This window comes from Sciurus carolinensis, chromosome 4, assembly GCF_902686445.1.
Source record: "Sciurus carolinensis chromosome 4, mSciCar1.2, whole genome shotgun sequence".
NCBI lineage: Eukaryota > Metazoa > Chordata > Mammalia > Rodentia > Sciuridae > Sciurus > Sciurus carolinensis.
The window spans coordinates 91972628-91998352 of NC_062216.1; the positions used below are offsets into that span (position 1 = coordinate 91972628).

A 25725-nucleotide genomic window follows, 5' to 3' on the forward strand; every position below is an offset into this window, starting at 1 on the left:
TATTGGGGGATTGGCTTTTCTCACTTAGCATGATATTCTCCAGTTCCATCCATTTACCTGCAAATGCCATAATTTCATTCTTCTTTAAGGCTGAGTAATATTCCATTGTGTATGTATACCAGAGTTTCTTTATCCATTCATCTATTGACGGACATCTAGGCTGGTTCCACAATCTAGCTATTGTGAATTGAGCTGCTATAAACATTGATGTGACTGCCTTACTATAGTATGCTGATTTTAAGTCCTTTGGGCATATGCCGTGGAGTGGGATATATGGGTCAAATGGTTCCATTCCAATTTTTCTAAGGAATCTCCATACTGCTTTCCAGAGTACGTGCACCAATTTGCAGTCCCACCACCAATGTATGAGTGTACCTTTTTTCCCAAATCCTTGTTAACACTTATTGTTGCTTATATTTTGTAATTGCCATTATAATTGGAGTGAGATGAAATCTTAAGGTAGTTTTGACTTGCATGTCTCTAATTACTAGAGATGTTGAACATTTTTTTCATGTTTGTTGATCAATTGTATATCTTCTTTCTGTGACATGTCTGCTCAGTTCCTTAGCCCATTTATTCATTGGGTTATTTGTATTTTTGGTGTTAAGTTTTTTGCATTATTTATAAATCCTAGATTTGTACTCTATCTGAAGTGCATGTGGTAAAGACTTTTCTCCCAATCTGTAGACTCTCTCTTCACGTTATTGATTGTTTCTTTTGCTGAGAAAAAGTTTTTAGTTTGAATCCATCCCATTTATTGATTCTTGATTTTATTTCTTGTGCTTTGGAGTCTTGTTAAGGAAATCTGGTCCTAAGCCAACATGATGAAGATTTGGGTCCACTCTTTCTTCTATTTGGTGCAGGGTCTCTGGTCTAATTCCTAGATCCTTGATCCATTTTGAGTTGTTTTGTTCAGGGAGAGAGATATGGGTTTAATTTCATATTACAGCATAGAATTTCCAGTTTTGCCAGGACCATGTGTTGAAGAGGTTTTTCCTCCATTGTATGTTTTTGGCCCCTTTGTCTGGTATGAGATAGCTGTATTTATGGGGGTTTGTCTCTGTGTCTTCTATTCTGTACCATTGGTCTATCTGTCTATTTTGGTGCCAATATTATACCATTTTTATTACTATAGCTCTGTAGCATAGCTTAAGTTCTGGTATTGCAATGCCTTCTGCTTCACTCTTCTTGCTAAGTATTGCTTTGGCTATTCTGGGTTTCTTATTTTTCCAGATGAATTTCATGATTGCTTTCTCTATTTCTATGAGAAAAGACAATGAGATTTTAATAGGAATTGTGTTGAATCTCTATAATGCTTAATCTCTTTTTTATGCACACACTCTCATCAGATGTTTTGGGGTTACCTCCTGAGTTAAACCTGGTCCTTAAAAGGTGACACTTCCTTAGTGTTTTTTCCTTGGCCCACCTCTCTCCTGATTCTGAGTAATATTCACTCCGGTGGTTTTGACTTCCATCTATATGCTCAGAATTTTTAAATCAGTATTTCTAACAGCAACCTTGTCTTGAGTTCCAAATCTGAGTATTAAGGTACAAAGTGAATATCTATATATACTTGGATATACCCTACTTTTCTAAATTCAGAACTTTCAAAAACTGACTTCTTCATTCTCTCATAACAAAATGAAAAACTAAAACAACAAAAGTAATCTATGTCTTCTTTCACTTATTAGCATTTCCATCTATTTAGTCATATAAGAAAAAAAAACCTGGTATTTGTTCTATGGTCAGAAAATGACAGCTCATGGATCTGTTTTCATAAATGATATTTTATTGAAACACAACAACCACCATTCATTTTGTTTATGGCTGCTCTCACTATTCAAAAGCAGAGGTTAGCACAACAGAGGTCATACAACCCACAAAACCTAAAACATTTCCTATTTGGTCCTAGCCAAAAACAGACTTATTGACCTCTGTTTTACAGAGTCAGTCTGTACATTCCCCCTTCTCCCTCTCTCTCTCTCTCTCTCTCTCTCTCTCTCTCTCTCTCTCTCTCTCTCTCTCTGTCCCTCCCTCCCTCCTTCCTTCCTGCCTTCCTCAGAAAAAAAGTTGCCTATTTTTCCCTCTTGGATATTTTTCAAGTTTATCCTTACACCTATTATATCTGGGCTTTCATCATCTCTCATCTCAACTAACTAACTCTTAACTGCATCCTTCACCTGTCACCAGGGCAATATATCTAAAGCATACATACAATTGTTAAACTATTGGGAGACAATTCTCCATGTGTCTCTAACATTTATGCACATCTTATGAACAGAGGTACTGACAGCTTTTGTTCTGGATTATCATTTCAGGAATATTTTTATAGCAAACATCCTTAGAAGATGCAGTATCTCCCTTCAGGAAAAAGAGCAGATTTGTTTGCTATCAGTTGATAAAGATTATCTCTCTCTTCAGGGCAAATTTGGGCAGACTTGCATGTATCTCTCTTAGGGAATACTGGCTAATCTTATGCTCTAAGATTGGGGTTTCTTGACTGTGATGTAAACCCACTGTGTGCACAGCATCCACCTGGCCCTACTTTCCTATTATTTCCATGGACCTCACACAATATGAACTTGAAGTGCATTCTGCCTTCTGTGATCCTGGAGTCTTGTGTCTTCTATAAGCATCAATGAAACTGTAACAGTCTTCCTTGCAAACAGATTAAATCTCAGACCCCTCATAATTCTTGACATTTGCCCCTTTCTCATTTCTTTCCATCAACTACAGACTGAAGTCCATGTTCTTTAGTCTGTGATAAATGGCCCTCAGTGACCTGGATGCACCTGTTCCTCTAGCTACATCTTCTGTTGTTCCCTACTAGCAATGTTAACTTGTGGTTCCTATCTGTTCATAGCTCTTTGATTAGCACATCCTATTCTAGGTCTCCCCACCTTTGCTTAAGCCTGAATTGCCTTCTAATCTCCCCAGTTACACTCCCCTTTTCTTCTTCCCTACCTCAGTTTTCCTTGGCCTACAACCTCTCTTTTTATACTTTAAGTGCAGTTCAGCTTTATCTCCTTGAAAGACCATCCATGAATGACTCATCCCAGTGTCCTTCCTCCAGGTTTGCCGAACCCCCTGAGAACAGCTCAGTCACTTGCCATTTTTTTTCAAGTGTCCCTGTGTGCTTATCTTGCTCACAGGCATCTAAATTCCTCAAGTGAAGAGGAAGTATCTTCCTCATCTTAATGCTCCCCACCCCCTCAAACTCATTTCATATGAGCACCTGTGGATGCTCTGGAAACATTTATTTAATGAATCTGAACTAAAATAAGCTAAACTGATGTCTTAACCCTAATGTCTTCAATTCTCATTCTAGGAATATGAAAAAATACATATTCACTTATATTCTTCGACTGGGAAAGTTGCTTTCCTGCTTCCTTTTAAAACACCATTTTTCCTTTTATAATATGATTCATTAACACTCAAGACTTCCCAGAGGAGGTAAGAATTTAATAAAATGTTCTAGAGAAGTTTGTTACTTTTCTAAATCTGGTTATGTTCTCTAAACCACATTGCATTTGCCAAATGATTCCTGTTATCTGTAATTGAAAACAGTCCAATTATTTAACACTAAGCACTTGAGAAATACACTGAATAATGCCAGAGAACATGCACCATGTGGACAGACGCAGCCTGGCCTGAAGACTCGACTCCTGGGGACACCCCAGTATGGCAATGTTCTATCAGCTCTAGAGAGAGTATTTTCTAGTCTTTTGGTTAATTGAGTGGGACAGAGTGTCACATTAGTTGCAGGGTGGGAAGGATGCCATCAACACATTTTTTCAGGTCAGCTTACATGAGGTGAAATTCATCTTTGGAAAGCACAGAGAAAGCTCTGCCTCTAGCCCTATGAGAACATCTCCAACTCCATTGTTGGTAGCAAACAGTGAATTAATAAATAGTGGACTGTTCATGCTCTCCTGATTGCTCCAGGAGAGAATTTATTCCTTTTTTAATAAATGAAAGAGATAGTCGGGGGGGAAGGATATAAAGAGAAAACACAATTGTTTGGCATTCTAAGTTCTTTAAAGTTCATATATTTAATCTCACCCATAGAAATAAAGTACTCCCAGTCAATACAGTCTCCTATCCAGAGGTTAGCATTGGTGTGCTAAAGTTCTTATATTATCTCTGAAAGTTTAAATGAACCCACAGATAATGCAGTAGGTAGAATGAGAATTGTACCATGCATTCCAAGCAAGGAATGTAATGTCTAAGGAAACTTGGCTAAAATATCCCTACACTAAATATTTCTTTGGATATCGTTTTTATACACACCCTGATGAAAAAAAAATGTGTCTTGTAGCTTTCCATTCACTTTTCCAGATAACAATCATCTCTGGTTACTGTGAACTTGGATTAAGAAATTTAATTTGACAATTTGGCTAATCCTACAACAACTGTCATCAAATATATTAATGTTTTCTTTTTTAAAAGCACAGTAACAGAAAATGGACACATTCTGCCTTTATTTCAAACTAAGATACAAAACTAAAACATTGCACCACGGCAGCTGGTTCACAAAACTTGTTCATCCTTTTCTGAATTGTTTGCTTACTACCACTAAAAAGTTGAATGCATCGAACCATATAAATATAATTCTTCCAATGTATTAATTAATGACTCTATGAAGAATATATTTAGACTTCATATGAGTGAGAGTGGTTCCAGAATTTGAAAACTTTGGCCATTAAAACATAATAGACATATGCGAAGTAGTCCATGATGGCATCCCTGATAGTCTCAAAGCAAATACAACAGCTTAGACTGCCAGTGTTTAGAGGGATGGAGCAAAGGCTGAGGGTCTTGCCAAGAGTATACAAAGTTCTGTCCTTAATTCCTCACTCCCACTAATGATGAGCTATCTGGGGACAGTATTTTCCTGAAGGCAGAAACTCCAAGGTCTGCTCTTAGACTCACATTATGGAGGTGTGGACAGTGGGCTGTATTTCACTCATTCTTTGTTTTGCTCAAGATCAGCACAGAAACATACAGTGTAAATACAAAGTCATAAACACAATGGAAAAATATGCAAAGATATCATAAGCCCACAAAAGAGAAGCATCTAACATGGAAGAAGGTTGGATGTCAGGGAAAGCACCATTCAGCGGGGAGAGTTCCCACAGACTCTGCAAGGCCCTCACTAATCCACAAAGTGGGAACCATTCTTTCTGTGAGTGTCTTTTAAATGTATTTTGTCTTCTATGAGTTATCATTGCTATTCATCATTTCTTTTTCATATGAATTTGAACCTAGGGGTTTTTTGTAGTATAGATATTATTATTATTATGTCATGTTTAATTAAAATATTTTTCCTAGCCTGATTTTTCCTTTTAATGTTAGTGATGTTATTTTGCATTGTATGGTATTTTAAATTTTTACTTATTAATACCTGTTATTTGCCAGTCAAAAAAAAAAAAAAAAAAAACCATAATAGAGCCAAGTGTGGTGATACATACCTAGCAGCATCTTGCTGAAGCTGAGGTAAGAGGATTGCAACTTCAAGATCAGCCTCCGCAAATTGGTGAGCAACTTAGCAAGACCCCATTTCAAAATAAAAATTAAAAAGTGCTGGGGATATGGCTCAGTGGCCAAGCAACCCTGGGTTCAACCTAGTATTCCCTCCCACAAAAAATAAAATAATAGAAAATGTTTATTTTGAGAACATATTTCTCAACATTCTGTGAATATGTTAGTATTTGATAGAAAACATAAAGATTTTCATCTTTTGCTTTCTTATAAAAATTATATAGTTAGCATATTATTTTAAGATAGTAGGAAAAACAGTAAGTGTGTGGCAAAGACAAAGTTTATGGTCTATTTCAAAGAGTACTGTTACTGACACTCAAGTACAACATATCTTTGTCTATTTTCTAAGGTTAACATTTTATGAAAGGAAAAGTTCAGGATCTCCAAAAGTAATCAATGCACTCATTATCAAAATTCTAAGCACATGATGCTCACTAGGGGACTGTGTCAAGAGAGCTAGTAAGTAGCTTTCCAATAATGTTGACAATGCAAGATTATTGCAATATTTGCAAAAGGAATTGCAACAAAAAAAAGACCTGCATATTTACTTCATTAGCTTTAGTCTTTGCCCCCTGAATAGTAGAGATTAAATTCATTTGCATCAAACTTTGGTGGTAATCTTGAAGAACTTATTATTCCCTTTCCAGCACTGTTTTAAAAGTACTTACTTTCTTTTTAGATGTTCTGAGATTTTTAACCTCTCAGGTACCAGAAACTTTCAGCAGAATATTCATGTAAAATCACGAATCTTTCATGACTGGGACCCTGGGACAACTGCAGCCAGATTTGTTGTGGGTTGTCCCAGGCACCGGCTATGCTGATAGTTACAGGGAATGTTCTCACAGCAGGGCGAGGTTTCCTTGTATGCTGATACTTAACCAAGCATGGTCAGCTGTGTTAAGTATGAGTAAACAACAAGCAAGGTATAATAGCTACTGTGTCCAAATATTTATTGTATGAAAGTTAGTGCCTTGCTGGCTCAAATATACTTATTATTAGACTTTGAAAAAAATTCAGGTGATATCTGGTGGCAAAAGTTTGGTGGCAATTGAAAATTCTGTAGTCTACCTTTACTTTGCAGATGACCTCCCAGATCCCCAACTACCATCTTCTTTGCTCTAAGAAGGATGACCATTTTAAAACAAAAGTTGTAGGCTTATAGGTTGCCTAAAGTAAAAGGTTGCTTTCATGGTTATTTATCATTTCTATTGTCTGAGACATGATTTCATCACTAATCTTCTGACTCATCATAGTTTTTGTTTTTCTCTCTGGAAGAGTTCTACCATATTGCACATTCCATTTTCAGTATGTTGATGTTTTTCACAGTTATATTTTACAGACTCATTTTACTTTTAAATTCATATTGCAGTTGCATTCTTCAGTTGCAGTTAACATTACAGTATTTTCTCCAGTACAGATAAAAAAAAAAACACATGTTTTCCTCACTCCTTCCAAAGCTCTTCTTTGAAGTGGATCCCACTCCTTGTAGAGGAGACTTTTGAATGACAAGACTAATTCCAAAGCAAGGATTTAAAGACCCACTAAAGACTCATAAGCAACTAGAAAAATCCTATTTTTAGTTAGTGCTATAGATAAAACAATTTGGTATTTACTCTAGCTCAATTTTATAACAAAGGAAGCACAAGTATAAATTAGCCCTTCTTTTAGTATAAGAAAAATAATGCTATCTATAATTAAAGACCATATGTTTTGATGTAGATCTGAAAAAAAAAATCTAAATTTTGGTCAGTATGGGGGATACCAGGGGCACTCAACCACTGAGCCACTCCCCAACCTTATTTTGTATTTTATTTAGAGATAAGGTCTCACTGAGTTGCTTAGTGCCTCACTTTTGCTGAGCCTGGCTTTGAACTCACAATCCTCCTGCCTCAGCCTCCCCAGCTACTGGGATTACAGGTGTGTTCCATGGTGCCTGGCAAAAGTCTAAATTTATAACTGCTAAATTAAAAAATTACAGCTATGGTTAATCCTTTTCAAAAACTGTCTTCATATAACTGGCATAATATTTATTGGTTAGCTTTTTTCCAGTTTACTGGAAATGTCCAAAAGCAGCAATAATGTTTGATTTCTTAATATAAGGGACCCAGTCCAGGTCTTGTCATCAAATCTTTGGATCTATTTATCTAAATTTATTTGTACAAATTCTAAGTGTATTTGAATCTAAGCCACTCACAGTTCTGACATATTTTAGGTCTGCATATTAGACAATTCTTCTGACTGTTAAAAACACGGTTTCAGTAAGGCAGGATGGGATGATTTCTAATCTTTCATTCTCAAAAGTTCAGTGTTCTAGAATCCTCCAAGAAATCATATTGTTTTCAATGTAACTTATTTCAGATCTTATGAGCCTCAAAATCTGGAGCACTTTCTTAAATCTATTCTTAATAATTTCTGCAGTAATAACTGAGACCTTTTACTGTCAGACACACAGAAAACACATTTCAATAGGAGAGAACAGAAGTTTTGACAGGTAGAAATGAACTGTAAGATATACTAGCAGTGTTCTAAGAAGTGGAAATGTTCTAATTCTCTGTTGCTATTAAATTGAAAGTGATATGCATTGACAAAAGCTACATATCTAGGTATGCTAGGAATATTGGGACCAAAGAATACGAAACATGGAAAAGAAGAAGTCCTTCCAGCTTGGTTGCATCATGATAAGATATCACCACTTTCCAGAGAAGGTGGGCTTCCAAAGAAACACATCATCCCACTGCTGTTCCCAAAGGAAGTTGTTTTGGGAAAAAAGAGAAAGAAAGCTGCCAATGTTGCAATGACTTAGGGTCTTCACCGTCATGGACACAGCAGATTCACCTGATGAGAAGATAAGTAAGAGAATAGAGGTTTTCACATCTATATTAGCTTAAGAAATTTCACTGAAAGTTTCACTGTCCATAATTATGTATTTATATTCACAGTTCTATTATAAATATAAATACGTCTGATATATTCTTGGTTAGTGAATATTTCTGAGTAGTGGCATTGTAGGTAGTGGGATGATGGAGAATTTTCACTGTGTAATTTGTACTACTTTGCATTGCTTACTTTTTATTTGTTTGTATTACTTTTTTTATTTTTTACAGACTGCATTTTGATTCATTGTACACAAATGTGGTACATCATTTTGTTTCTATGGTTGTACACAATGTAGATTCATACCATTCATGTAATCATACATATACATAGGGTAAGGATGTCTGTCTCATTCCACCATCTTTCATACCCCCCTTACTTTTAAATATAGCTGTTTCCTTTGTAATTTGTAAACAGAAACTGTGATATACCATATAGTTTGAATAAAACCTAAATTTGTCCTGACCATCCATGCTAAGAATTAATTTATGATGAACTATATACCCCTGTGACAAGTTTAATAAGTAAAACTTTACTTTTAGTTATTTAGTGGGTCTTCCTCTAGAATAAATCATTTAAAAATGAAATTCCAATGTGATATGGACATTAATAAAAATGCAGCTCAGTACTTGGCTTAATCCCTGCCTGCTAGGGGATATACAATCACAATACAGGATTTGACAGTTTCCCAAAGAGCACATGCCACATGCTGGGGCCTAGGGGACTTCTTTCAATTTCCATGTTTGCATTTCTCAGTGGGACACAAGTGATGGAAAATACATATAAGTGAGTGCAAAGCCTAAAAGACTCACAATTTACAATACTCAGGGTTCAGGTCAGCCAGGGATTAAAGTTGCTATGACTAGCCACTTAACTCTGTCACAGCACCCCTTCCAAATTCTCTCACCCATCAAAAAAATAATCATCACCACATCTTCAGTTTTGGTGCCAGGCACGCTTCTATTCATATTACACATGTCTTACCTACATTTGTCTAAAGTCTAATTCACGGTCTCCCATTCTTCACTGAATGTTCTCCAGGAAACTGATCCTAATATAAGACAGAAATTCCTACATAGGATGTTCCAGGGAATGCTCTCAGGATCAATACCTGTAGAGTTGGTGAGGAAGCAAGATCGGGCAGAGGGAGAATTTGAGTGGCACTGAAAACTCAACAGAGCCTCATTCAGTCCTATGAGGAAATTGGAGCCTGCAAAGTTATCCCTGGTTAGGCTAGGAAATCAGACATTAGTAACTCTCTTCAATATCTGTAGTTGCAGGCAGGGGCAGCACCTTGGACCAATGGCTCTCTGCAGTCCAGCCACCAGGAGCAATACAGTCATCTTATCCTAGTATCTGGGAAGTCATTGCTTCCTTTCTGAGAGCTGGATCTGAGCAGTGCTCCGTGGCATCCAGTACTCTAAATACAACAACATCTTTCTACAATATTGGCTCCTATTGAAGTAAGTTATCAAACTGAGCCCCTTGTTCTGTTTGACTCACTTGTATCTTCTTAATATGCCATCATGCATAAATATTTTCTAGTTTATAAATTTATCCAATTTGATTCAATTCAACAACTATGTGTTGAATACCCATAGTATGCAAAGCACTACCTATCTCTGGGGATCAAAAAATGGTTAGGTCATAACCATTAGGTTAGGTCATAGTGCAAAAGAGTAATAATCATGTTATGAAGTATTTATGAGGTTTTTCCATGGTCGGGTTCTGTGCATACATCTAATCCTCTAATAACATCATCAGTTAAGTTCCACTTTGATCTCCATTTTGCAATTTAGGGACTTCAAGACCACAAGGGTTTATTACATAGGAAACTCAGAAAAAGTCTTAAGTGGCAGGAGGGTAGTGCAGAACACAGTGAGCAAAGGTCAATGGGTAGATATTTGATTCAGTTTGTTATGTTCAAGGAAAGTATGGATTGTCTAAATATATGTGTCCAGTGGGTAATTGTATATTCAACTCTGAAGTTCAGATAAAGGATGAGGGTGAGATATCTTTGGGAGACTTATGATATTGTAGGTGAGGATTAAGACCATTGGGATAACTCACATTGTAACACTAGTAAATGACACCATTCTGCAATGAGTGTGGAAAATAAGAAGAGCAGTAGACTGAGGTCCAAACTTCAAGGAAGGGCAGAGAAGTTTTCAATGGCAGACAAAGCGTCAGAGATGGAGGAGGAATGTGCACTGTCACAGAGAAGAGACAAAGAGAAGTTTCCAGGGTCAAAGACATAAGAAAACCCAGATAACTCAATTGCCAATAAGTGTCTGTGCAGTCTGAAGTATGGGAGTCATTGCTGATCTTTCCCAGAGCTGCCTCTTGGCAGTGCAGACTGTGGGACTCTGATTACTCTGAGTTGGAAAGGTGAATGGGAAGTAAAGAGTGCAGCTACAGAATGCTGAGAATTCATTCTAGAAAGTTGAAGAGAAATGAGTACAAAATGAGAGCTCTAAGGAGGACTAATGTCAAAGGGATGTTGCTTTTTTTTAAACATTTACTATATGATTGACATGTCAGACACTAGGGAGAAAAAATGATTGAAATATGGTCCCTGCCTTTAAGGAACTCATACTCTAGTAAAGGACACAGAAATAAGAAGAGTCACACTAAATGTGATGAAAGCAGAAATAACTGTGTCATCAAAGGACCATGAGAAAAGGAGGGAGAAAGTCTGACTTTTCTTAGAGGTTAAGGAAGTAGATGAACTAGCAGATCAATAGATGATTGGCAAAGAATGGAACAGTTGTGGAACAGCATGGAAATGTGTAAAAGATGGGCACATTTGTTGAAATGAATGTTCACTGTGGCTGAGCACAGGAAACTGATGGAGACAAGAAATGACACTGGAAAATAAGACAGTTCAAATCACAAAGGGCTTTGTGTGCCACTTTAAGGAATTTAATCTTTTTCCACTAACTGATGTGGAAGCTTACAGCAGAGCTTTAAGCAGACCTAGTAATGTGAATGATTGTGTTTTATAAACTGGTAAGAAAGGAGAGTGACTTGGCAAAAGCAACTCAGGAGACAGGAAGATTGCTTATGAGTCCACTGTACTAACTCTGATAATTTACAGTGTCATGGGGAAATAACTAAAACAGTAAGGATGGACATGAAGTGGGGGGTAGATTTTAAAGAAGGCTAAAAGACAGAATTCCCACAATATAATTATACTAGTGGAGAGATGTAACAGGAAGAGAGCAGTAAAATATCATTTTAGATTAAGTTTGGGGGTTGAAATACAATGAGTTTGGTTCTGAGATGCCTGTGTGACACCTAAGAACCAAAACCTGCAAGCACCCAGTGCAATATGCATGTGTAGGGACAGGATGGACGGGATTTGGAGGTAGACATTCACCTGATGGTAGTTAAAGAAGAATGAACACAGCTGGAAGGGTCTGAGGACAGAACCTTGGAAAATACACATTTAAGGGATGATAGAGGTAGAAAGTATTTGGACCAGTTGATGTGGAAAATGGCAGGTAGGAATGGCCAGGAGAAGGTATAAAGATTATTAAGCGGCATTGAGTCTGGCCTAGAGTGGAAAACACGTCTGTAAGGGTTCTGCCTTATAGGACTGTATGAGTTCATGTACCAGTGTTAGGTGATCCAGAGGATGGGTGCACTGAGCCACAGTGGGACGTCTGCTGCAGGTAAGTCAGGAGGAAGCGTGTCAGGAGATTGAGAAAAGTGAGTGAGAAAGCAGTTGAGTTTCTATTACATAAAGAAAGATTTCAAATTGGAAATCCTAGGAATAAAATGAGACAGTGAAAGGGACTGGAGCCCTTGATGGTGTTAAAGAGCAAGTATGGGGTAAGGGCAAGGCAGAGTGAGAAAGGCATGACTGTGTTCTGGAATATGAGGCTTGAGATTCCAGAGGCCGAGCTGCTCCAGGGACAACAAGGTGTAGAACCTGGATTCCAAAGTGGGGCAGAGGTGAAGGTCATTAGGGTGGAAAGGTTCCAAAGCTCCCATGGTACAGTCTTACCACTGAATGTGCTTTACATATGTCCTGGCAGTGCCAAGCACAGATGGGCTTTCTTTTTGTTGTAAAAACAATATAACTACATTTTGGAAAACAGAGGGGGAGAGTTCCTCATGTTCCCACCACCCACACAGCTCTCATTTCCCACGATGCACATGGCTGCCGCCACGGCTCGCACACTTGTCTCTCCTGGTATCTTGACATTAGCATGAAAGTGTTGTGCATGTTATGACATAGCTTCTGTACTTAATGTCTGAAATATCAATTTGGGGATACTCCAGATCACAAACCCAGATCCTCATTTTTGTGAAACCAAACAAGAGGATTGTGAAATTTCAACCAAATTATCAGAAATAAACATGGACATGACTCATTTTTTTGTCTTACTATTAGAGACCCAGGAACTTCTGATTTCTCTTATCTTGGTGTTGCCAATGTCACTCTTCTCTTTCAACCAGCTGCATTCCTCAACCATTTGAAGTTTGGAATTTTATAATGCTGTTCGGAGTACAAGTCAAAATCGGTAGCTAGTAAGCACAAGAATGATCTGTGGCTCCTTCTTCCCTCCACTCCCCACCCCCACCAACGAGCTAGGGTTTCCTGGTAGAAGATCACTGAGAAGATTCTCTATATGTGCTTATCCCGGATACAAGATTAGAAAGTGGCAAAATTTCATTTGGTTCTTGCTTTTCCACCTAAGGCCCAAGAACATTGCCAATCCCTTCTGGGGTTGGAAGAGGATTATTTTAAATTTGATAAAAGACTGGCTGATTTAGTGGCATAATCATTCATTTTACTCCACTGCTGAACTCCTGCAGTCTTCTCTGGCAAGACTGAACCCAAAGGCACAGAAAAATTCTCATTATTCACTTCAGAATTAAACATGCAATGAAATCTGGAAAAGGCAAAACAAACAGGAATCTTGAAAAATTTCTATGGCAAGAGCTGTGTTAATAAAAGCTTTTAGGAACATGATCTGTGTCTGCAATCTGGAGTATCCCCAAACTGATATTTCAGACACTAAAAACCTATCCATTAACTTCAGAAGCTATGTCATAACACGCACAACGCTTTCATGCTAATGTCAAGATACTAGGAGAGACTAGTGTGCGAGCCGTGGCGGCAGCCATGTGCATCGTGGGAAATGAGAGCTGTGTGGGTGGTGGAACATGAAGAACTCTCCCCCTCTGTTTTCCAAAATGTAGTTATATTGTTTTTACAACAAAAAGAAAGCCCATCTGTGCTTGGCACTGCCAGGACATATGTAAAGCACATTCAATGGTAAGACTGCACTATGGGAGCTTTGGAACCTTTCCACCCTAATGACCTTCACCTCTGCCCCACTTTGGAATCCAGATTCTACACCTTGTTGTCCCTGGAGCAGCTCGGCCTCTGGAATCTCAAGCCTCATATTCCAGAACACAGTCATGCCTTTCTCACTCTGCCTTGCCCTTACCCCATACTTGCTCTCCCAGTCCTTCACTCATTTTATGCCTAGGATACCTTTTTATCCCTCCTGATGTCTCCAGACCTTTAGCTCACCAATCCTATTGATGATGACTGATATAACTTCTTTTCATATTTCCTTGTCTACATTCCACATCATTGATTTATTTTTTTTCCTTAGATGAATTATATTGAGAGAACATCTAATCTCGTGATAAATAAGAAAACCCCATTAGAAGACAGCTCTGGTCTCTAACCATGGCAAATTGGCAGTTGCCTATTCATGCCCTTCTTTCTTACTAACTGAACCCGATTTTTTTCAGGGTGACAATTTATGTAGTTGAAGATTACATTTCTCAAATTCCTTTATAGAATAAATTCCTTACAGAAATATATGCAGTAGTTATATGGGTAGGTTTCCCAGATGGGAAGGTTTTTAAATTCAACTTTTGAGTTTTTCTTTTTTTTTTTAAATCAGGTATATTAATTACACAGAATAATGGGTTTCATTGTGGCATATTCAAACATGCATATATCAATTTTTTAAAGGGCTTTCTCCTCAGTGACCATTTTGCCCTTTCTCCTTTCTTTCCTCTTTGTGTCTTTTGTTGAGGTATGATGACTGGAAGGTCAGCAGCCATTTTATTATCATGAAGAAACCTTAACGAAGGCTCTGCATGCTAAGAATAGTGGCATAGAAACCTAGAAGGAGCCTGGGGGTGTTGACAATATTTCAAAATTACTGCATAGCCCTGGACTTCCTGCTTGCATACAGTTTTTGATGTATATAAGAGAAAATGAACTTGTATCTCTAAAAAGTCATAGTCATCAGGTAATTGTTACTAGAACTTGGACAATTCCTAATAAACATAAAATTTAATTCATTCACTATCAAGTATTTGCTGGCTGCCTGTTCCAAATACAACCCTATGTTAATAAAAGAACATAAAAGAAGTAAAAGGATAGTTTTAGAGTACAAGTAAATATCCACTTCTTTTATTTAAAAAAAAAAAGATATATTATTTAGGGAAAATCATGGTGGACTTCATAGAAATCCTTGATTTTTTTTTTTTCAGGTATACACAATATACACCATGGGTTACCAAAAAGGGCAGCAATGAAAGGTGAGAGGTAGTGATTGAGAAAGTGACAAGACTTGAGTTGAGCCTGAAAGAAAAGTTCTCAGCAAGAACAGTTCCAGAAAGTTTCTTTCTCATGCTGGGAGGAAAATCATGAACACAGATCAGAAAGAAAATAAACTGAAGTGCAAGAGATGCTGCAGACCACAGCCTGGCTGCTTTCATTAGTCCGCCAATCTCTCTGTTCTGAAGATTTACTCTTTCAAAAGCACCACCTATTTACAGTAGACTTGGGGACAGTAGCTGAATGTTGAAAAATGTCAGTGGCTCTGGAGTTTCGTTATAATATAACATCAGCCTCCTTCATGAGAATGTAGGAGAATAGTAACTATCTAGGATTCAAGTTTTACAACTCTTTGATTTCACATCCCAAGTTGCTTGGTAATTTAGCACTTAGACTGAATGAAATCTCTCTTCATGATGGACGTTATTGGGTGTCCCCAGAACCTGGTAGGAAGCGCCCCTGGCTTGCTTTGCTCGGTGACTCTGCATCACTGTTTTGTCCTGTTGTGCTGTATTGGTTGATGTATTATATTGTCATAGGCTTTGTTGTAATATTTTACCAAACGATATCATAAAGGGATTTACTTGCCTTCCCATGGTCACAATTCAGAGAGCCATAGTAGCTCAGTCACTTAAGGTACCTATGGGCAATATTTAATCATCTGTGTATCACTGATAAAAGAAAAAAAATGGCTACAGTAAATATTCAGGTATTTCCATTTGTCCCTTTTCTCTCCAATACAGATCCAAACATGTCTCTAAGCCTTCAGTTAACTGACCCTCAATTCCTCCTTTCCCATGACTCAGTTTCTGTCTCTTTGAGTCCTTAACAATATTAAATTGTTTCTCAGATTTCTTCTACAGCCATTGAGTATTTCAGGATAAGGCTAATCTTTCAGTAACTCAATTCCTTGAGTAAAGGCCTTAACCTGCACAAACCCTCTTGGCCTGTTTTGATTTTGACAACCTGACTTAACTTTCTAAATCCTGGTACTATTTAAGAAAAACAAAAAAGTCATGGGTGGTGTGCTGGGCATGCCTGAGACCAAACTAATGTGGTCTGTGCAAGAAAGATCTTTGGAGAGCCTCTTGGGAGATGGAAGAAAAGAGAGCTGTCTCCTGCTCCAGGATAAGTACATACTGTCCTCATTCCCACTTTACATTTGTTTTCATTTTGTCCCACCACCTGGCAGTGATAGCAAAGAATAGAATCCTTCTTTAACTTGAAGGCACCAAAGCCAAACATTTCCCCCATGAAATGCAACAATTTAGGTAATGGCACCTTTTAAAACACCAGCACAAAAGGGCTTTGAGTCTTTGGATAAGATTACTAGCTTCAATTTTAGGTGTGATGGAAAAATCTAATAAGGAACATTTAAAGACGAACTCACTGGAGTTTGGACTATGACATTATACAGCTACACACTGCATTTTCTTATTTGAGATCTTAAAACAAATGAAAATTTGACTATTTTATTGTAATTGGAGTCCCTATGAGTTGTGAGAGGAAAATTCAACATTTTCTACCAGGAAGATTAGAGGCTATTTCTAGCAAAGCAAAAACCAGTTATTAAAGTTTTCTAGTTAAATGAAGACTTTGTGTGTTACTGAGGATGTGTAAGCAATTAGTGCCTACCATCAAAACAGGATATATAGAGCTGACTGCTGAAGTGGCAGGTGCATAAATAAAGCCCTATTCATCCATATCTAAACTCATTTTTTGCCTTTTGTGGCTAACCTCTACCTCAAGACATCTCAAATGACAACCAAGGAAATTTGTGGATTTGGGGTATGGACAAAGTGTCTAAGGTCCTTGTCCCATCACTCACTGGCTCTAGATCATGAGCAATTCACAATAACTCTGTGGGCAACAAATACCTCATCTGTAAAACAGGGTAAATAATACCTACTAGTTAGGGTTATCAGGAATTTTAGCAGTGATGTCTACAAAGCATCAAAGTATACAGGAGGTTTTCAGTAGATGATCAATATTTCTATAGTTAAAATAAACCACCATTTTTCTCCCAAAATGTACACACATATACACTGGGAGAATAGGGGAGTAGTTGAAAGAGACAGACAGACAGACAGAATGATGTGATGGTTCTACACTGTTAAGAGCTGTTTTCAACACCACAACAACACAGAAACATGTTTTCAATACTTTCTCATTCCAGGCATAATACAGAACTTACCTGGGCTATGGTTTTTGTATCAGAAGTCAGCTTCCATTCAGAGGAACATATTACTTTAATTTCCCAGAGAACGGGCAAGAAATGTTCTTCCAAGGTCAAAGAAAAAGATTGCCCATTAGTTGCATTCTCCCTGAGAGGCTGACCTGTCTGAATCTACCTCAATGAAGTGCTCCTTCAAATTTTTGGAAGAACTTTGGTAAAGTATAATGGGAAGAAATGGAATATGTGAAGGGGATGGAGCAGGTAAATTGTTTTTTTCCCCTCATTCCTGCTTACATGTCATTCTCATTAACATTTTTAGCTCTTCCAAGGCAGAGAAATATTGCTGAGAAACAGAATAAAGATCCCCCTTTCTTAAAGTACTATCTTCTCTGTTTGCCATTTTACCATGTCTCTAGGAGTCTGTAGTAGCTGCCCAGATGACTCACAGAGGACTCACTCGGTCCCCATGCACTGCCCTCAGTCAAAGGGAGCTGCCTCACTCTCCTGTAGCAGCCAGCTGGAGGTATAAAAGTCCTGCACCCTTCCCTCAATTCAGGAAGGGCTATTCCATTCTAGAGTCCCTCACCCCAAGGAATCTACTTAGGTCTCTGCTGCAACTGCATTGCAGTTGAAGTCCTCTTTCTACTCTGAATGGATACTGGATCTTCCTGCTTCCTCATAGGTCTTCCTAAGAGATTCCCCCACTTAACTTCCTGCATAAAAGTAGCCATTTCAGAGTCTACACCAAGGAAAAAGCCTACAACAGTGGCCTTGGACCATAATGGGCAGAACCTGGTAAGACTAGGCTGCTAGTAAAGCTCATGAGAGTCCACTAACATATGCACAGGTGTTGAGGAAGAACCGTGAGGAGCCAAGGAGGGAGTAAACTGTGAGTAACTGCTCACCAAAGACCGACAGGATACCTGCATATTTCTCATATAGGCAACCTAGTGGAAGCATTAAACAGTGGGTTCTAGAGCTAACTACCCAGGAAGAATCCTGACCCTTGCTGATCATACAACCTTGGGCAAATCCCTTATACTCTGTGTAACTTAGCATCCTTCTCTATGAATTGAGGCTAATGGTACCTACCTCATAAGTTTATTGGAAGAATTAACTGAATCAACATATATGAACCACTTGGATTGGCTTTGTCACATGGCATACACTTAGTAAATGGTAGCTTGTAAAATTCATGTGAGTGCCTGTATTAGTAAGTGTTTTGACACGGTAACAAATTTCCTGAGTCATCTAACTTATTTTTTAAAAAGTATTTATGTAGCTCACAGTTTTGATGGTTCAAAGTTCATGATCATTGGTCCCATTGATTTGGCTATTGGTGCAAGTGGAGAATGGTACCATATTATAGCAGTAGTACATGAAGAAGCAAACAATTACATCAAATCAAAGCAAAAAGAAAAGATGGGCAAGGTCCTAATACCTTTCAAGGGCACACTCCCAATAATCTAAAAACCTCTCAGGACACCTCACTTCTTGAATATGCACAGCACCTCCTAATGCTAACATCCAGAGAACCAAGCCTATATGGACCCATGGGTGACATAATTAAACAATCTAACCACACCCAAACCTAGCAGTGTCTGTTTTTAGGAATACACAAATAATCAGTTGCACATTTTTATCTCCATTGTTCCAGTTACTAAATTCCTTCAGGGTAAAGTTGATATATTTAATGGTTACATAAACACTAATCCACATATTCATGCATATATACATACCTATGTATTTATAAATGTACATTTGTGTATGTAGAGTACGTGTGTCAAACTATCAAAAACATATTTGTCTAAGAACGCCTTAGAGAAGCAGAGATTGCATTGACCTTAAACAGAGTATCTAGAAAGGAAAAAGGCTGCCCAGTTGAGCTCACCAGTGATCTGTACTACCCCGCTTCAGCTCTGATCCTTCACTTGGAGACAACTTCTCTGAGGAAAAAGGGAATAGCCTTTCAGTCTTGCAGGGTTGTAACTCTGACGTGATATATTCGTGAAAGGATTTAAACAGAAACAATGATGCCTACTTGGGTGTCAAAATTTAATCTTTCTCTGATATTACATTTGTATAAAGCACCTGAAGTCAAAAAGTTGGTGAATGAGCATGAGTTAACAGATGGTTTCTTTAAAAATGCATCCATTTTAAAAATGTGATATCCCAATTACACATAGTATCTCTAGTTGGTATCCTGTTTTTAACCATCTAGGGAGACATTAAAGTAACAACATATAAAAATTTAAAATCAGAGGATAGCATAGAAGACTTGTAGTTTAAACTCCTTCACTTCACAAATGAGGAAGCAAGACATGGAAAAGCTAAGTGGTCATATGGAATTTTTTAATGTTTTATGACGTTCTGAAGATCAAGCAAACACCAAACACTCAAATACTTAAGATATATTCATAAACACACACACACACACACATGCGCATATATATATATATATATATATATATATATATATATATATATTTCAAATATATACTTTCAGCCCTGCCATTTAAGGTAGGATCGAAGCAAGTCCATAGGGAATCTGAGCCTACATTGATCTGTAGGATGCAAAAGAGAAACCCAGCTTCAGCTCTTGAAAGAATGACTGGAACTTGCCAAAAGTTTTTCATTATGCATTTTTGGACCACATGTGCATAGAGAGCAAAGGAGGATAAAAATGCCAGTCATTGTCCACTTTAAACAATTTAGAGTCCATCTGTAGGGTAGGGATATAAAAGTGGCATGAGCATTGTTATCCAATACAAGGAACAATAACAATAAGGAACATTAGTAGGGTGCTTTATAGATTACAAAGTATTTTCAAACACAGTCCTTTCTATACTGATGATGGAAAACCACCAGATGAGTAAGCTTCTGTTGTTGTTATTACTACTATCACCTCCAAATGAATAGACTTAGATTGGCTATGAAATCTTCTCCAGGTCACACGCCTGAGCCAGGAAATAATACGTAGTTCTCACTCCAAGTTCTGGGCATGTTTCCCTATTCAAAGGTGCTTATTGCCACAATACATCAGTTTAATGATTTCTACGGAGCTCTTTCTTCACAATTGAGTATGGAAGTAGGTAAAAAATGAAGTCAGAAAAATGAACTACTTACTACATACAGATAGATTATATGCTCAGAACATGGTCACTCATTCAGTATCAAAGTTTATGGGTGTATATGAAGGACTAAATCTGAGATTCTTTGGAGACAACCTGATATGTGTGTGTGTGTGTGTGTGTGTGTGTGTGTGTGTTAGAGATAACCTGATTTGTGTGTATGTGTGTATGTGTGTGTGTGTGTGTGTGTGTGTGTGTGTGTGCGTGCATGTGCACATGTGTGATTTGGGGCATCAAACCCAGGGCCTTGTATATAGTAAGCAAGCACTTTACTGAGCCACATCACCCACCCTAAGAAACAACATTATTTATTATGCTAATTGTCTAGAGAGCACGTAGTGTCCCTACAGACATTGTGTGCTCTTATACTTAATGTGTTCACTTTTTGCTTCCTGTGGGACAAAGATTATTCAGACTCCTTCCTCAAGAGCTTTCCCAAATCAAGCGGCACCCGGCCATCTCCTTCAGTGTGAAAAGGTGAAGGGATATGGGAACCGAATAGTAATCCCCCTAGACTTTTGAGCAGGAGAACAGAAGGATTTAAGCAGCGTAATTTCTTTAATGATTCGACCTCCTTGCGCCAGGCCCTGCCCCATGAGCATCCTCTATTTTTGTACCTGACCCAAACGGACCTATCTGAAGAGGCAGTCGTGACAGTGATCTTCAATCAGGGGTTCTCACGACCTCAAAAATGTAGATAGAGGCTGTTGAGAACAAGAGCTCAGAAACAATCTAGAAGGATGATTATGCTTACCTAAATATGCACTGAGGTAAAAGACACCCAAGAAAAATTATGGTATCATATTCCTTGAAAGGAATTAGCATAATATATTCTTTTTTCTTTAATATTCTGCATCATTTTCCTGAAATTGTAAAGTCATTTTCACTTTTTAAACTCTGCATTATTAAGATCTGCAAAGAGGCTCAAACCTGAATTTGTGAACAGGATACACTCAGAGCTTAAATGTGATTCGGAGAAACATATATTTGGTTACTGCTTTGTGGATTTCACAATTAGTTCCAATTTGACTTGTGAGAGGCTATCCTTAAATTGTTTTATTTATTAGCTATTCTGATCTCTAAGGTGTCCATTTATGGCATGCCGGAGGGGAGCATCACATTAGGAGCAGATCTTAGAAAAATGGAAAATCTGCATGGAGTGCTTAAACAGAACTTTGAACACAATTCAATCTGGAACACATAATTACTTCATGCTGACTGAAATCAAGAAGTAAATATGTGACTGTACTCACAGATGTAATCACAGATTACAACCTGTGCCTCATCCCTGCCACCTACTCCAAGTTACTCTTGGCTGGATTTCTTAAAATGATGACTCCTTGCTTCTGTAACTTGATGCATTGTGTTCCTAGGCAATTTACTATGACCAGTGCCATTAGTTGGAACTTGAGGAATATCTCTAATGAGATTAAAATATTTTCATAAACATATGCAAAAAATTTCTTTCCCTTTTCTATTCATTTCACTTTCTTTAAAATAGAAAAATAGGAATAGTCTACAATACCTCTTGGATTCCTTTTCAGAAGAGTGATGACTGTTGAAACTCATCATTTTAGAAATACTGCTTGAATTATTTTTACTTAAATAAATAATAACTGATGTTTGTCAGGAAGATTTCATCTGCCACTTTCCTATCCTTTAGCCCAAACTCTATACCTGTCATCTTTTCTCCTAGAAAAAATATTTTGTCATTTGTGAATCTGAAGTTTTTATTCATCTAAAAAACAATTTAAATGCCCAGTTTTAGTTTCAGTACTGATCCCAGGTAATCCCACTTTATGTACTGTTAAAATACTTAGAAAATACTTACACATTCTGTTGTTTTAGGTGTCCCAACCAGTCTTTTTTCCATAACAGAACTTGATCTCCAATCCACTGGTAAGTTTTAAAAACTGTCCTCAAAGTGTTTGCTCTGACCAAATGTTTATTTACGTGTTAGAGGAAAAGAAACATTTCTTGCAGTGAATTCTGCTTCATGGGCTTTCAATGAGTCTTCACTTAATCTTGCTTTCCACCAAATTCCAGGTATAGCCATAAAGCACCTCAGGCTGTATTCTCCTTGTTCTCCTCTGGAATCTTTCCAATGAAAGGAGGCCATTCTGGAAATCTGTTAAGAATGCTCAGCATAGCACTCTGACTGAGAAAGCTCCCCCGGCCCCCGCCCCCCGCCTTTTCTCCATGGTACATTCATTCTTACTCTTTAATACCCAGTTCAACTTTCATCTTCTTTGTGAAGTTTTCTGTCATCCCATTCCTACTTGAGAATTCACTCATCCTGTTTACATGAGCAAAATCAAGAATATTTGGGAATCAGTGACCAGAAACCCTTCCTTCTCAGACTTAAGAGTGATAGGAAATCAGATGGATGACATTTTAAGGTCAACAGATATAATAGTAGGAGAGATTTGTTGAACAATTTTGACCTCCTCATTGCACACTTGTTTTGGAGTCAGATAAGTCAAATGGGGTTCCAGTTAGATGATTGTAAATTATTTAGACATAGGCAATTCATGTATTCTATTTCTTCTTGGAGTGAGCTTTGGTAGTTTGTGTCTATTTAGGTATTAATTAATTTCATATGAGTTGTTTTTAACACACCTTGTTAACCTCTAAATGTTGGTGATAATGAAAACCAAAATTAAGGTTAGACCATTAAATGCTTAAGACACATAATTTGCTGGATCTTTAGTGATCAACATTTTCACTTGTAATGATGGTTATTAGTATCTTTTCTCTCCCTCTCTCTTTTTTCCTATTTGGGTTGGCTAAAGTTTTATCAATTTTATTACTCTTAAGAATCAGCTGTTAATTTCATTGATTTTTTTCTTTCTTTTTTTGTTGATTTTTCCATTAATTTCTGTTCTTTTTTCTATTATTTCCTCCCTTCTGTTTATTTTGATTAAATTTGTTCTCATTTTTCTAGATTTTTAAGAACATTGATTTGAGAACTTTCTTTTTTTTCCTAACATAAGCATTTGGTATTGTAAATTTCTGTAAACACTGCTTTGGCTTCATCTCACAAGATATTTTCTAATTTTTCTCATGAAGTCTTTTATCCATAGATCATTGAGAATATGTTGTTTGAATCCCAAATATTTGAGGATCTTCCGATAATTTTGCTATTGAATAATTCGATTACTGCTCTTCAACTGGTTCTAAGTTGGAAGCTGTCACTTTGCTCCTGCTCTCTAGGCTATGATGGTAGGTCCTTACTAATTTTTTAACTGAAAGCTGGCTTCCAGCTTCCCTCTTCACCTTGCCCTTCAGTAGTCTTCATAGCTCACATCTGGATATGTCTATCTCCCTGTTTTCTATGTGATCGGATAGAGGGAGCACCAACAACAATAAATTTGATAGGAAATCAAATGGAGATCAATTAAAAGATTGTCAAGGCGCACTAAGGGTTTGGTAGAGATGAGTTAAATAATGTATGCAGTGGAGTGAATTTCTCCAAAAATATTCTGCAGCTCAGGAATAAGGCACTGGAAGTGTAAAATGGGGTTTTATTTCAATTGGAGAATTAAAGAGTTGGCAGAATCACAGTGTAAAGGACTCTCAGTTGTTAATAACACGCTCCTTTGACATAACCCTATATTTCTAAAATTATCTTCCCAAGTTTTCCATTTTCTTCTCAATGATTTACGTAAATTAGACCTTCTATTGGATACCAGAGTCATGACAGAAAATATAATCAGACTCAACAAAGTTGTAATCTCCATTCTTCATCAGTGATTACAATCACACCTATCATTGGTAAATCCTCTAGCATTCAGATAATGTTAATTTTTTATTTAAAATTATAATCAATATAGCCTAACTTGTTTCCCAACTTTTAAAAATTTAAATTCATGTTATCACTTATTTAGGTATAAAAATTAAAATAAGAAAATGTTTTTAAGAGTTTTTGTTTTTGGATATACACACAAATATATGTGGATGAAATATTTTTATAAAAATATAAATATAAATTCTTCATTGAAATATTTTATAAAATCTAAATTTAATTTCTTTATTGAAAGAGAATATGCTGAATTTTTTTCCACTAATCTTAAATGAAGAACAAATGATAGTATTTAATATATCCACACACAAAGATAGAGTTCATACATGAGATCATATATGTTCTATATATATGTATGGTCTTTAGATAAGTCATATAATGATGCACAAAAATCAAATAAATTCACAAAATTTCTCATAATTTGAGGAAAATCATGACTTATCTTCATGGAAGTCATGTGCTATAAAATTTAGCCTTTTTTTCACATTTAGAGCTAATCCCAAATAATGATGGGAAATGTTTAAACAGGTACTTAAACTCAAGGATGTCACCTAATCTGATTATAGTCAAGCTGGATCCTATGTTAGGTTCATTCCCCTGGGTTTGCTAACTATCATTAGGTCATAAGTCTCCTTCCTAGAGGGTCTGAAAGAAGGGAAAATAGACTAAACCTGACTAATGTGTGTCCAAATGAGAAGGGTACCTCTGAGCTGAAGTTTTGTCTTTCTGTATGTTTTTGTCAACTTTTTCTCTGCTGCGACTAAAAGATCTGACCAGCACAACTATAGAGGAGGAAAGATTCATTTGGGAGCTCACAGTTTCAGAGGTTCAGGGACAGCCAACTCCATTCCTTGGGGCCCAGGATGAGGCAGGACATCATGGGAGAAGAATGTGGCAGAGGGGAGCAGCTTATATGGTGATCAGAAAGCAGAGAGAGAGAGAGAGAGAGAGCCCACTCACCAGATATAAAATATATATACTCCAAAGCCATGTCCCAATAACCACCTCCTCCAGTCATATCATATCACTTCAGTCACCACTCAGTTAATCCCTATCAGGGGATTAAATCACTGTGTTTAGACTCTTACAACCCAATGATTTCTCCTCTGACCTTGCATTGTCTCACACGTGAACTTTTGAGGGACACTTCACATCCAAACCATAACACTGTAGCTCAGAAAGAATACAGATACTACTCATCTGCAAAACTAATATTTATGCTTCTGATACTGTGCATTTAGTGATACAAATATAACATTAACTGTATGTATATTATTTAAATCAGCATAGTTCATGTCTGCAGATTTTTTTTCACATTTTTTATTGATGCATTATAGTCGTACATACTGATGGGATTTGTTGTTATATATTCGTACATGCACACAATACACAATATAACATAATTTGGCCAATATCACTCCCCAGCACTTTCCTTCTCCCTCCCTGCCTCTCACCACTTAGTCCCTTTTTCTCTCCTGATCTCCCTTTGATTTTGTTTTCAGTTGTAGATGAACACAATAACTTTCTTTTTACGTGGTACTGAGGATCAAACGAGTGCCTCACGCATGCTAGGCAAGTGCTCTAGCACTAAGCTACAACCCCAGCT

At 37.3% G+C, this 25725-nt stretch overlaps 1 protein-coding gene across 4 annotated transcripts in view; it reads right to left on the bottom strand.

Annotated features, from left to right (window-relative positions):
• The window catches only part of Lmntd1 (lamin tail domain containing 1), a 448551-nt gene that overhangs the window by 377235 nt on the left and 45591 nt on the right, over window positions 1-25725 (bottom strand). Inside the window, exon 1 of one of the 4 annotated variants that reach the window (XM_047548967.1) lies at window positions 6210-6309. The exons of the other annotated variants lie outside the window; for them this stretch is intronic. The gene's annotated coding sequence lies outside the window, so the exon portion shown is untranslated. Of the gene's footprint in view, window positions 1-6209; window positions 6310-25725 lie in introns of those variants that run through there. 4 annotated transcript variants of the gene reach the window in all.